Source organism: Phasianus colchicus, chromosome 3, assembly GCF_987193195.1.
Source record: "Phasianus colchicus chromosome 3, bPhaCol1.hap1.1, whole genome shotgun sequence".
NCBI lineage: Eukaryota > Metazoa > Chordata > Aves > Galliformes > Phasianidae > Phasianus > Phasianus colchicus.
This window is the reverse complement of record NC_143438.1, coordinates 95883382-95896588: the sequence shown is the minus strand read 5'-3', so window position 1 is coordinate 95896588 and position 13207 is coordinate 95883382. Positions and strand designations below refer to the sequence as shown.

General features: G+C 58.1%; 1 protein-coding gene across 1 annotated transcript in view; it reads right to left on the bottom strand.

Annotated features, from left to right (window-relative positions):
• Nucleotides 1-10063, bottom strand: part of SACK1H (scaffolding CK1 anchoring protein H) — a 28922-nt gene extending 18859 nt beyond the window's left edge. Inside the window, exon 1 of the mRNA XM_031609653.2 lies at nucleotides 8351-10063. The gene's annotated coding sequence lies outside the window, so the exon portion shown is untranslated. The remainder of the gene's footprint in view (nucleotides 1-8350) is intronic.
• Nucleotides 10064-13207: the final 3144 nt, after the last annotated feature.

The window sequence follows — 13207 nt, the reverse complement described above, 5'->3', positions numbered from 1 at the left end:
CCAGCGCGCGGCCCCACGCTGACCACCAAAAGCCCAGAGCCAATGTCCGAGTGCTGCCCCAGTGCCTCCGAGCTGCAGCACTCGTGGCATCCCACCGCCCTGCGGAGCTGCTCCGCGCCCCCCGCTGTGCAGCCTTTTCCCAGCGCTCGCCCTGCCGGCCTCTTCAAGCCACGGATGCGATGGCTGTGTTCACTGCTGCCTCCCCCCAGCCTCCTTCTGGGCTGAACACACCGAGGGTCCGCAGCTGCCCCTCATCCATCTCCCCCCACACCCTCACCACCTCTGCAGCCTTCATTTGGATGCTGATAATTCCACGTCCTCCTCGTGCTATGGCAGCCGCGCACCAGCACAGAGTAGCTCTGCTCCTGTCAGAGCATTCCGTTTGCTTTTGGGCTACCACGGAGCAGGGAGCATCCTGCTCGTGGGTAGGACAGGATCACTACCTTCTTTTTAGTCTCCTCTCAGTTCTCCCGTTGCCGAACTGCCCCGGCAACAAGCCACGACTTCCCTGAATCCCAGGTGGGGACAGGCAAACGCCCCTGCTGCTTTGCTTCAATTTTCGGGTACGGGAAAAGGTTTTGGATGGGAGTCAGATGATGAAGTATCAGCTCTCATTACGTTGGTCCTTGCTTAAGAAGCCCTCGTAATCTAAACCACATTAAACGTGGCAAAGAGATGAAAGGCACAGATATCCAAGGGGTGCAAAGGAGCAGGGAGGTGTGCGAATTCAGCAGGTACGCATCACCTGCTCTGCAATTCAGTGGCTCATGGGCACTGTACCAAGGCCAGCTTCTGCAGGGAGACCGGGAACACAACATTTGGATGGAGTTTCATAACGTAAGAACTCTCACAGTGCCCAGAGAAAAGAAACCTGCATGCAGCAGATGAGCAGCCTCACTGGGAATATCACACCCCACCTTTGAGGGTGCGTGGAACAGGAGGACACAGCAGTGAATTTACTTGTTCCAGATTCTAGACTAGCTTTCCAAAAGCACCAGTCATTAATTAGAACCTTTCCATAGCAGGTAATGAATGAACCCAAACTGCAGATCTGAGTTCTTCCCCAAGAAATTCCTCCTCCCAGCCCACGAGGAGAGGCGACAATGAACACAGGGGAGGAGAGGGCAGCACAAAGCAGCACAAAGCAGCACAGAGCAGCACAGAGCAGCACAGAGCAGCACAGAGCAGCACCAAGCAGCACCAAGCAGCACTCAACATGCTGCTCCTCAGAAGTCGCTGCTCAGCACTGCAGTTCAGCACAGCTGTCAGTGCAGGAAGAAGCCGGAGGAGGAGGCAGACTTTGGAGCTGCTTCTGAACAACTCCTCCCATGCTCAGGGCAGCGGACGGAGGAAAGCAGGAAGGAGCTTGCTGAAAACCTGACAGGTGGGAGATGAAAGCAGATAAAAGGGGCTGATGACAGGCAGGATCTCATCCTGGTAGCGAAGGTCTCCCCCACCACCTGCTCAGGCTTTCCCAAAGACGCCGCATTGGCTGCTGCTGTAGGTGATCCCTGCCCTCCTCATCCACAGCACAGAATCCTGCATGGCCTGGGCTGCACAGGAGCACAGCGCTCATCAGTTCCAACCCCTGCTGTGTGCAGGTCGCCAGCCAGCAGCCCAGGCTGCCCAGAGCCACATCCAGCCTGGCCTTGGATGCCTGCAGGGATGGGGCATCCACAGCCTCCTTGGGCAACCTGTGAACAGTGCCTCACCACCCTCTGGCTGAAAAACTTCCTCCTCACAGCCAACCCAAACCTGCCCTGGCTCACTTTAAAGCCATTCCCCCCCATCCTCATGCCATCATTGGCAGGGGAGAAACAGGAGGAGGGAAAGCAGCGTGCAGCTCTCCATTCAGTTACCAGGGGCTGCTTTGAGGAGCGAATCTCCTACGGAACCTTCCTCTGGCTCAGCCTGAGGCTGGCTCTGTTAAACAGGTGCAGCTGGGAGCACCTTCATCAGTTTGCTATCACCACAAGCACTCTGCCTTGTGCTCCGCTGAAGCCATCAGACCAGGGAACGCTGCCCACCCACAGCAGAACAGCTCAGAGATGTGGGCACAGCTGCAGGTACTGCAGGGACAGGCGTCCAGCCGTAACGTCTCGTCTAGGGCAGAGGAGGGGAAATAACAGAAGGCAGACATAAAAGTTTTACCTCTAGACTAAAACTAGCAGCAGAAACTAAGTACAAGTATGCGGAGCATGTTGCCTTGTGCTTCATTTGGTCCTCGGGCACAGAGACACGGAATGCTTTGGGCTGGAAGGACCTTTAGGACCGGCAGCCCCAAGCCCTGCTGCAGGCAGGACAGCCGCACAGCCCAGCTGCTCACAGCCCCGTCCAGCCTGGCCTTCAGGGCTGCAGGGAGGGACGTCCGCAGCCCCACTGGGTACACTTCACTTCCAGAAGAGCAGTGTGAAGTTCTGGGCTCAGGAAAGGTGACTGCAGGATCGCGATGCGGCCACAAAGCCCTACATTTAAACAACGACCCAAAAAAGACCTGCGTTTTTCTTCATTCTGCTGAATGAAACGTCAGGCTTGAATCAAAACCGAATTGAGACGGACTCTATTTCTCCACCTAAGAGAAGGAAACCGGCTCGATGCTTCCCTTCCATCTGCGGCTGCTTCGTGCCAGCCCTGGCGATGCCTCAGCACCCCGGGCAGCTTTATCACCTTTGCAGCGCTGAGTGCAGTGCTTGCTGTGACGCGTCCTGCCTGCACAGCGAGTTCCCACTCTGCCTCTCTCAGGCGATGCCTTCCCTGGCCGGACCTGCTCCTCTGCTTCAGACACTCCCAAAAGCTGAGGCTTCCCCAGCACCCCGTGCACAAGCAGATGGGATGGCCTGACAAGCAGCGGCTGCTCCGTGCTGGTTGGCAAACGATCTCTGCCCGAGAGCCCGTGCCTACATGCAGGTGTGCGCAACGTCCTGGGCTTACACACCTTGCTTTTGTCGCCCGGGTGCCAGCAAGAGGAGGGGGCAACCCAAAGTGATTCACTTTGTCCTGCCAGACCCCCAGCGCGGCCACACGACCGCTTCGTGCTTTCGGCGTGTGAAGGGCTGCCAGATTGCAATGGAGGAGCGAGGCGGAACGGCGCTGCGTGCCACCAAGGACACAGCCTGCAGAGCAGTGGGGAGGAGAGATTTCTCAGCTGTGATCCCAGAGGAGTGAGCGGGCCACGGCTGGCCCCTGTCAAACGACATCACTTATGGCTCTGCGTGGTGGGCAGCGAAGGACTGCCAGGCTCCCAAAATGTCCTGAGCCTCCAAAGCTCAGAAACTTAAAACTTAAAAACGTGCCTTTGGTTTGATAAAATTGAAGACAGGAGAACAGGCAGCCCATACCCAACTTCTAGGAGAGCACAGCGATGCCTACGCTCAAACTGCCTGGGCTGGCATGGTAACAGGACATGGAGAACGTTGGCTTGCTCTCAAGGAAATGCTGCATTAGACAGAAGAGTGGGAATGGATCCGTCTCCTGGAACGTGGTGAAGGTGTGTTTGGCTCTCGAGCTCTGACTGCAATGGATGGAAGGCCGGCGCTTTCTAATCCTGCTGCAGCAGACCACTGACAGTGACAGCTACGCTCATCCCTTCCAGGACCTTCTCCCATATGCATTCTCAGCTAAGGATTTTAATTCTACCCAGGGAGGATCTCTCAGCTTAAGGCCAAACCTCCAGTTTTCAGTGCACCCCAGCATTTATTTCCTGGTGCAGACGTAACAAACTGCCATGGAAGTTTCACAAGAGCTACAGCAAAGGATGCCCCACCACATCCAACCTTCCCGTCCGTATTTCTGCTAAGTCTCTCAGTGCTCTCATCCCGAGTTTCCCTCGGTTGCAGGCTGTGCCTGGGTTGCTGTTATTTGGAAGACAGTTAGGAAATCTGTTATTCCTGTCACAGTGTTGTGTGAACGCAACTCCAGGCTTCCACGCGTGGCACCTGCTCAGCCCCTGCTGACAGCCCCACGCCAGAGCATCCGAGCAGACGGAGCCACTCTTTGCTCCCGGTGGTTGAACACGAATCACAGCCGTCGTTCTAAAAGATGCCGCCTCTGCTGTGGTTCAGGAACTTCATTTCACCTGGAGTCGCACTCACCAGAAAATAAATTGCTTCATTTATTCAGTTCACTCACTGAACTCCTACAGATGATAACAGCTCCATCTCCCACTCTACACACGTCTGAGTTCACCTTGTGAACCGATGTAAGCAGCAAAACGTCCAGTGAGCAGTAAACAGACTGCATGCTACCAGCCAGCGGCAGAGCAGAGCTGGGAACCTTTCAGCACTGCTGGATGCCTCCTGCACTCCCACTCACCTCTGCCTGTCAGTGCAAAGGACCCCTGAAAATATGAACTGCTGCAGAATCAAAATGAACCATTCATCCAGGACCACAGACTCCTGCATGGCCTGGGCTGCACAGGAGCACAGCGCTCATCAGTTCCAACCCCTGCTGTGTGCAGGTCGCCAGCCAGCAGCCCAGGCTGCCCAGAGCCACATCCAGCCTGGCCTTGGATGCCTGCAGGGATGGGGCATCCACAGCCTCCTTGGGCAACCTGTTCCAGTGCCTCACCACCCTCTGCATGAAAAACTTCCTCCTCACATCCAACCCAAACCTCCCCTGGCTCACTTTAAAGCCATTCCCCTCGTCCCATCACCACCACCCTCACACACAGCCGTTCCCCTCCTGTTTATCCGCTCCCTCCAAGCACTGGAGGCCACCATCAGGTCTCCCTGCCGCCTTCTCTTCTCCGAGCCAAACGAGCCCAGTTCCTCAGCCTTTCCTCATAGCAGAAGGTCCAGGATCCTCCTATGGGGCAGTGGAAGGGCAAGGGAGAAGAGAAGTTACATGTTGTAATTTTCCCTGTGAAGTGGTTATTGAGAAAGCATTTCAGCTTGTCAGTCTGAACTCTTGTGCAAGAAAAAGAGCGCGCAGTGGCACAGGGGCACAACAATACTCAGAGCTGCGTGCTGAGGGCTGAAAACTGAGATTCTGCAGGTAAGCGGGTCCTCTCCTCTCAGAGGGGTTACCTGATGAGGAAGCAGTGCTGATGCCAAACTCGCTCTCCTTCGGTCAGTCACAGAATCACAGAATCCTTAGGAAGGGACCCTCAAAGGCGCCTGCTCCAAGTGCCCCGCAATGCACGGGGACCGCAGCCCCGTCAGGCTGCTCAGAGCCGGGTCCAGCCTTACCTCCAAAGCCCCCATGGGGCATCCACCGCATCACTGGGCAGCCTGTTCAGTGCCTCGCCACCCTCAGCAAAAGACTTTTTCCTTATATCTAACCTAAATCCCCCCTTTTGGAGCATGAAGCCATCTCCCCTTGCCCTGCCACCACAGACCCTGCTCAAGAGTCTGTCCCCTTCCGTCCGGTCGCTCCCCTTTAGATACTGACAGGCTGCTCTCAGCTCACCTCGCAGCCTTCTCTCTTCTCTTCTCTTCTCTTCTCTTCTCTTCTCTTCTCTTCTCTTCTCTTCTCTTCTCTTCTCTTCTCTTCTCTTCTCTTCTCTTCTCTTCTCTTCTCTTCTCTTCTCTTCTCTTCTCTTCTCTCCTCTCCTCTCCTCTCCTCTCCTCTCCTCTCCTCTCCTCTCCTCTCCTCTCCTCTCCTCTCCTCTCCTCTCCTCTCCTCTCCTCTCCTCTCCTCTCCTCTCCTCTCCTCTCCTCCCCTCCCCTCCCCTCCCCTCCCCTCCCCTCCCCTCCCCTCCCCTCCCCTCCCCTCTCCTCTCCTCTCCTCTCTTCTCCTCTCCTCTCCTCTTCTCTCTTCTTCTCCTCTCCTCTCCTCTCCTCTCCTCTCTCCTCCTCTCCTCTCTCCTCTTCCCTTCCCTTCCCTGCACAGCCCAGTTCTCAGCCTGTCCTCCCAGGAGAGCCGTTCCATGCCGGGATCATTCCCGTGGCCTCCTCTGGATGCGCACCCACAGCTGCACGTCCCTCCCGTGCTGAGGACCGCTCATCTCCAGGTGAGGCCCCAGGCGCAGAGCAGAGGGGCAGGGTCCCCTCCCTCCATCTGCTCTGCCTGCAGCCCAGGAAAGCCCAGGTCGGCCTTCTGAGCTGCAAGGGCACGGTGCTGGCTCCCGGCCAGTGCCGGCTTCCCATCCACCATCACCCCCAGGGCTTTTTTGGCAGGGCTGCACTCAATCCTTTCATCCTCCAGCTTGTGCTGGTAATGGGCGCTGCCTCAGCCCGGGTGCAAGGTCTGGCATTTGGATCTGCTGAACCTCATGAGGTTCCCCTGGGCCTGCCACTTGGATTGCTATTTCCTGAGAACGTGTGTAACTTCAAGAAAAGGCCCAATAATGCGTGGTGCAATCTGGAGGATAAATGCCCTTTACGATCCCCCTCACCCTGACTGAGGCTTCAGAAAACAACTCTTCTCCGTCAAGGTTTGCCAAATGGGGCCTGAAAAGCAGCCCCGAAGTGTTCCCCTCACTCACGAAAGTGAAAGAAGTCCAATCCTGCCGGGTTTGCTGGCGAGTTCCAGTTGTTCAGAGCAATTGCCTGGGCCACGAGGCAGGGCTCAGTCTGCCTCCCAAGCCCTGCTCCCACTCTGGGACCATTACAGGGCAGGTAAATGTCTGCCCCCTGAGCCCTGCTCCCGCTCTGGGACCATTAGAGGGCAGATAAATGTCAGCTCTCTGAGCCCTGCTCCCACTCTGGGACCATTACAGCATACTCTGCTGGGACATTTTCACTTTGCCTTTGACGCGCAGGTTTCCCTACAACCACACGAGGAGCGTGACTTTTTTCTTCCCCAGCCTGCCACTATTTGCACTGCCAGATGACAGCAGACACACCGCCCTCAATCACCCCAACCCAACTCTGCAGCTCCTGGGATAAACGGAGGCCGGGCTAAAATGAAAATGAATCACGCCGTGCCCCCACGCCACACGCCGGGGCCAGTTCTAATGGGATGAAGGGATGCTACCTTGTTTTTGTCTGCTCGTCTCCTTACTCTCACCCAACAGAATCACCGAATCATAGAATCACAGAATAGAAACACGCCACTGAAGCTCGTGCAAAGCGATGCTGGCCAGCAGAGTTCTGTGCTGCATTTGTCCCTGCTGTGCACGGAGGCTGTTTGCATTTTGTCCTCTGTCACAGCAGAGCTGATTGCAGCTTCCACAACCTGACTGCTTTCGGCTGAAGGTTTCTACGGCGCTTCTTCCCCTCCCCAAGCACCTCTAACCATTGTAGATGATAGAGAACCTGGGTCCCGGGGCCAGACAAAGGCCGTAATTGAGCCCCACTGACTGCAGTCAACTCAGAGTGCTGAGAACGCAAAACCTCCCTCCTCCTTCCTCTCTGCACACACACACAAAGCCAGAGTTCAGTCAGACAGGCTCACATCTGTGGAAAAAATGAGTTATACGTGCACCTGAACGCGTCCACACACATCTGCCCGTGCCTCTGCACGTACCTGCACCAACGCCTGCGCTGCTGCTCGCGGGCCGTGCTGGCAGGCAGCTGCACAGCCAGGCAGGCGGCGTGGGCACGAAGCAGGCACGGGGCAGCCAGCTGCAGCAGATGCTCCCGGCTCTTGGCCTCCTGCAGGGCTCGTCCAGCCCTGCCACCACACGCTGCCCCGCTCCACAGCACACACGCCGATACTGGTGACCCTGCACAGAGCAGGGCTTGAAACTGCATGAGCGGCGTGGGCCGTTTCAACCCAGGCCATTCTAGGATTCTGATTACGGCTCCCTATGGATCCCTATGGCACCCTATGGATCCCTATGGATCCCTATGGCACCCCATGGGTTCTCCAGGCAGCCCGGTCTGCTGGTTGGCAGCCGTGCACACAGCAGGGGGTTGGAACTCAATGATCATTGTGGTCCTTTTCAACCCAGGCCATTCTAGGATTTGATGATTATGGCTCCCTATGGATCCCTATGGCACCCTATGGGCTCTCCAGGCAGCCTGGGCTGCTGGTTGGTGACCCCGCACACAGCAGGGGTTGGAACTCAATGATCATTATGGTCCTTTTCAACCCGGGCCATTCTAAGATTCGATGATTACCGCTCCCTATGGATCCTTATAGCTCCCTATGGCTCCCTATGGCTCCCCATGGGCTCTCCAGGCAGCCCGGTCTGCTGGTTGGCGGCCCCGCACACAGCAGGGGGTCGGAACTCAATGATCACCGCGGTCCTTTTCACCCCAGGCCCCTCGATGACTCTGCGACCTCCTGGGACTCTCCTCGCCCCCCTGCAGTTCTCACAACCCTCACAACCCTGAGCCCCCAGCAGCCACCCCCCACCCGCAGCCTCCGAGCGCCCGGCCCAGAGCAGCGGAGCAGCAGCGGAGCCCCCGGCCGCTGCCCACCGCTTCGCAGCGCCCTCGGGGCCGGAGCTCCGAACCTCCCCTACCTCCCAGGTGCGCCGTGCAGGTGGCGGGTCGCGCTGCCGCCCGGCTCTGCCGCCCTGGACGTGCCTGCAGCCTGATTCACGGGCACCTCCGAGCCTGCAGGATCGAGCTCCACCCAGGGCAGAGGGTGAGTAAGAGCGAGAGAAAGGCAAACTCCGGAGAGTCCTTCCCTCCCCAGGATTGCAGGGGAGCCAGAGATAAGGGCTGCGCATTCCTGAGCCGCGGGCGGCCGCTCCCTTCCGTCTGCCCCGAGCCTGTCCGACCTGCTCGGGCCTGGCACCGCGAGCCGGCCTGGGAACCACGGCAGGGAACCAATCCAAGGAACCATGGCAGGGAACCAATGCAGGGAACCATGGCAGGGAACCAATGCAGGGAACCACGGCAGGGAACCAATGCAGGGAACCATGGCAGGGAACCAATGCAGGGAACCAATGCAGGGAACCATGGCAGGGAACCAATGCAGGGAACCACGGCAGGGAACCATGGCAGGGAACCACGGCAGGGAACCAATGCAGGGAACCACGGCAGGGAACCATGGCAGGGAACCACGGCAGGGAACCAATGCAGGGGAGCACGGCAGGGAACCAATCCAAGGAACCATGGCAGGGGAGCACGGCCAGGCCCAGGCACGGCGCTGGGATGGCAGCCATGGGCTGGGCAGGGCCTTGCCACGCTCTGGCTCCGGGCTGGAAGGACTTTGGTGCGCGGCGCAGCCGGGCCGATGCAGGAGCGGCAGCACACAGCAGGGCTGCTCCTAGGCTGCCCTCAGCAGAGCGCTGAGCGTCCCAGGCCTTCTTACCCACAGCCACGGCCCCACAGCCCCAGGGCCTTTCCCACAGCCCCACGTCCCCAGGACTGCCCCCAAGGCCCCTTAAGGCCCTATAAACGTGGAGCGCAGCAGGGCTGATGCAGGAGCAGCACCACAAAGCAGGGCCGGCTCTCAGGCTCCCTCAGCAGAGCAGCCTTAAGCACAGCCTGTATCACAGCACCACAGATGGTTGGGTTGGAAGGGACCCAAGGATGACGAGGCTCCGACCCCCACCAATGCAGGGCCACCAACCTCCACATTTCACAGCAGCCCAGGCTGCCCAGGGCCCCATCCAACCTGGCCTCCAACACCTCCAGGGATGGACGGGGCATCCACAGCCTCTCTGGGCAGCTGTTCCAGCACCTCACCGCTCTCACAGCAAACAACTTCCCCCTCACATCCAACTGAAATCCGCCCTCCCTCAATCCCAGCCATTTCCCCTCGTCCTGCAGTTATCCGCCCTTCCCAAGAGTTGACTCCCCTGCTGTCTGTAGGCTCCCTTCAGGTGCTGAAGGCTGCACTGATTCACCCCGCAGCTTCTCTTCTCCATGCTGAACGAGCCCAGCTCCCTCAGCCCGTCTTTGCAGGGAGGTGCTGCAGCCCTGCTCATCTCCGTGCTCCTCTGGCCCCTCTCCAGCAGCTCCCTGTCCTTCCTGTCCTGGGACCCCCAGCCCTGGGCGCAGCGCTGCAGACGGGGCCTCACGAGAGCAGAGCAGAGGGGAACAATCACCTCCCCGTCGCTGCTGCCGCCCCGCTGCTGCCGGAGCGCAGGACGCCGTTTGCTGTCCGCAGCCGCACAGCGGAGGCGCTGCAGCCCCGCTCCTCCCCGCGGCTCCGGCGGCCCCCGCCCCCCGCCGGCAGCGCAGGGGTTAAGCGAGACTCCCCGCAGCCCCGGGCGTGGCGGCCGCTGCCGTTCCGCCTTTCGCGTTCGATCGCCTCGCTGCGCTCGGCAAAACCCGGCGGCCGCCGTGAGCCGGGCGGCGCCGCGCTGCGGGGGGGGCGAGGCGGGGCGGCGCTGAGTCACGGCGGGCGGGGCGGGGGGGGGAGGGGGGGCGGGGGGGAGTCCGCCATTTTAGGGAGTGGGGGGGGGGGGCGGAGCCGGGCGGGCGCTATGGCCGGGCGGGGGGCGGGGGGGGCACGGAACGGGCTGGGTTGGAAGGGAGCGCGGCGTTCGTCCGGCTCCAACACCGTGCGGCGGGCGGGGGCAGCAGGGGGCGCAGAGGGACACAGGGGACACATATGTAGCCATAGGGACCCATAGGGGCACATAGAGACCCATAGGGACCCATAGATCCCACATAGGGACATATAGATATCCATAGGGACCCATAGATCTCCATAGAGACCCATGGATCCTACATAGGGACACACAGATCCCAGATAGGGACACATAGATCCCGCATAGGGACACATAGACACCCATAGGGACCCATAGATCTCCATAGGGACCCATAGATCCCACATAGGGACACATAGATCCCCATAGAGACCCATAGATCCCACACAGGGACACATATACATACCCATAGAGACCCATAGATCCCACATACGGACACATAGATACCCATAGGGAACCACCGATTCCACACAGGGGCACAGAGATCCCCATAGAGACCCATAGATCCCACATAGGGGCATATAAATACCCATAGGGAACCACAGATCCCACATAGGGGCACAGAGATCCCCATAGAGACCCATAGATGCCACATAGGGACACACAGAGACCCACAGAATCACAGACTCCTGCATGGCCTGGGCTGCACAGGAGCACAGCGCTCATCAGTTCCAACCCCTGCTGTGTGCAGGTCGCCAACCAGCAGCCCAGGCTGCCCAGAGCCACATCCAGCCTGGCCTTGGATGCCTGCAGGGATGGGGCATCCACAGCCTCCTTGGGCAACCTGTTCCAGTGTGTAAAGCCTGTAGCCCTCAATCAGAACATTATTATTATGTTCATTTACTCGAGCTTTTTCTGCTCATATACAGAAACTTCAACCCTTTCTGATTTCCATTGGGCCCAGAGGCTGTGGTGATCCTTCCTCATGTACACAACCAGTTGTCGTGAGGCTGTTGACAGGATGAGGGGAATGGCTTTAAAGTGAGCCAGGGGAGGTTTGGGTTGGATGTGAGGAGGAAGTTTTTCATGCAGAGGTGGTGAGGCACTGGAACAGGTTGCCCAAGGAGGCTGTGGATCCCCGTGGTACACTATGGGTTCTTATGGCACCCTATGGATCCTTATGGCACCGTATGGATCCCTATGGCACCTATGGGTTCTCTGGGCAGCCTGGTCTGGTGGTTGGTGACCCTGCACACAGCAGGGGTTTGGAACTCAGTGATCATCGTGGGCCTTTGCAACCCAGGCCATTCTAGGATTCTATGATATTGTGATTCTGTGTGTCCCTATGGCACCCCATGCATTTTCAGGGCATCCCTATGGATTCTTACCTTGTGGATCCCAGTCGCACCCTGTGGATTCTTAGGACACCCTACGGACCCTTAGGACACCATATGGGTCCCTATGGCACAGCTATGGGTCCCTATGGCACCCTATGTGTCCTTATGGCACTGCTATGGGTCCTTATGGCACCCTATGGGTCCTTATGGCACCCTATGGGTTCTCTGGGCAGCCTGGTTTGGTGGTTGGCCACCCTGCACACAGCAGGGGGTCATTCTGGTCCTTTTCAACCCAGGCCGTTCTGTGATTCTATGATTCTTTCATTCTATGATCCTATGATCCTATGATCCTATGATCCCATGATCCCGTGGTCTATGATTCTCTGACTGTATGACCAAGGAGTCAGGCGGCGGTGCCCCGAGAGCCTGGGAATAGGCAGGATGATGCAGACATTGCATGGCTGAGGGACATTCTTCTCTAGGACCTTCTTTAACTGGGCGCTACGAGACGGGAGGCACAACTGAAGCGGTGAGCAGGGAGCGATGGCTGCTGTTAACCGTCCGTCCGCGTGGCCCCGGGCATCGCTCAGCTCCTGCATGGGGTGGCACCCACAGAGCCATTAACCTCCACCTCTGCGTGCTGGAATGCTGCACAAACACCAATTAACGCCTCGCTACTCAACTGGGATGCGAGGAGGCGATGATCCCTGCTCGCAGGAAGGAAGGGAATATTCCATTTCCCACCCCCTCGTGTTAAGTGCAGACCGGCACCTCTGGGGAGTGCAGCTGGACGGCCACCTGCGAGGTGGAACAGCTTCAAATCTGTGATTCCTAAATCCTTCAGCGGTTTCTGCTGTCGGGATGGCTGCAGCACCATCCCAGGGATGCTCCAGCAGCGCCCATCGTGGTGCTGCTCTCTCTGCTCTTCTTCTTTTCTCCTGGGTAGAATCGTGCGTGGCCTGAACTGTTTTCCTTTGACAGGGCTTTTATGCTCTGTTCGTGCTTTTAAAGACCAAAAAAATGCGTTTTGAAGCGGAGCACGAGCAAAACTGCGCTCACAGAAAGCACTGCTGTGCTGCTGGGCTGCTCGCAGCCCGTCTGTGCCGCTCTGGGACACCTCCGTGTGGGTGCGTGTGTGCTCTGTAACCTGTGTGCGTACCCTGGAGGTCTTTGTCCAGAGCACAGAGTGCCATGGACGAATAGAGACCCGTAGGTCACAGACTCCTGCATGGCCTGGGCTGCACAGGAGCACAGCGCTCATCAGTTCCAACCCCTGCTGTGTGCAGGTCGCCAGCCAGCAGCCCAGGCTGCCCAGGGAGCCCACAGGGTGCCAAAATGGTCCACAGGGTGCCATAGGGATCCACGGGGTGCCAAAATCATAGAATCACCATAGAATCACAGAAAGGCCTGGTGGACACATAGATACTCATAGAGACCCATAGATCCCACATAGGGACACATAGATCCCCATAGAGACCCATAGATCCCACATAGGGACATATAAATACCCATAGGGAACCACAGATCCCACATAGGGACACATAGAGACCCATAGATCCCATAGAGACCCATAGATCCCACATAGGGGCATATAAATACCCATAGGGAACCACAGATCCCACATAGGGGCACAGAGATCCCCATAGGGACACATAGA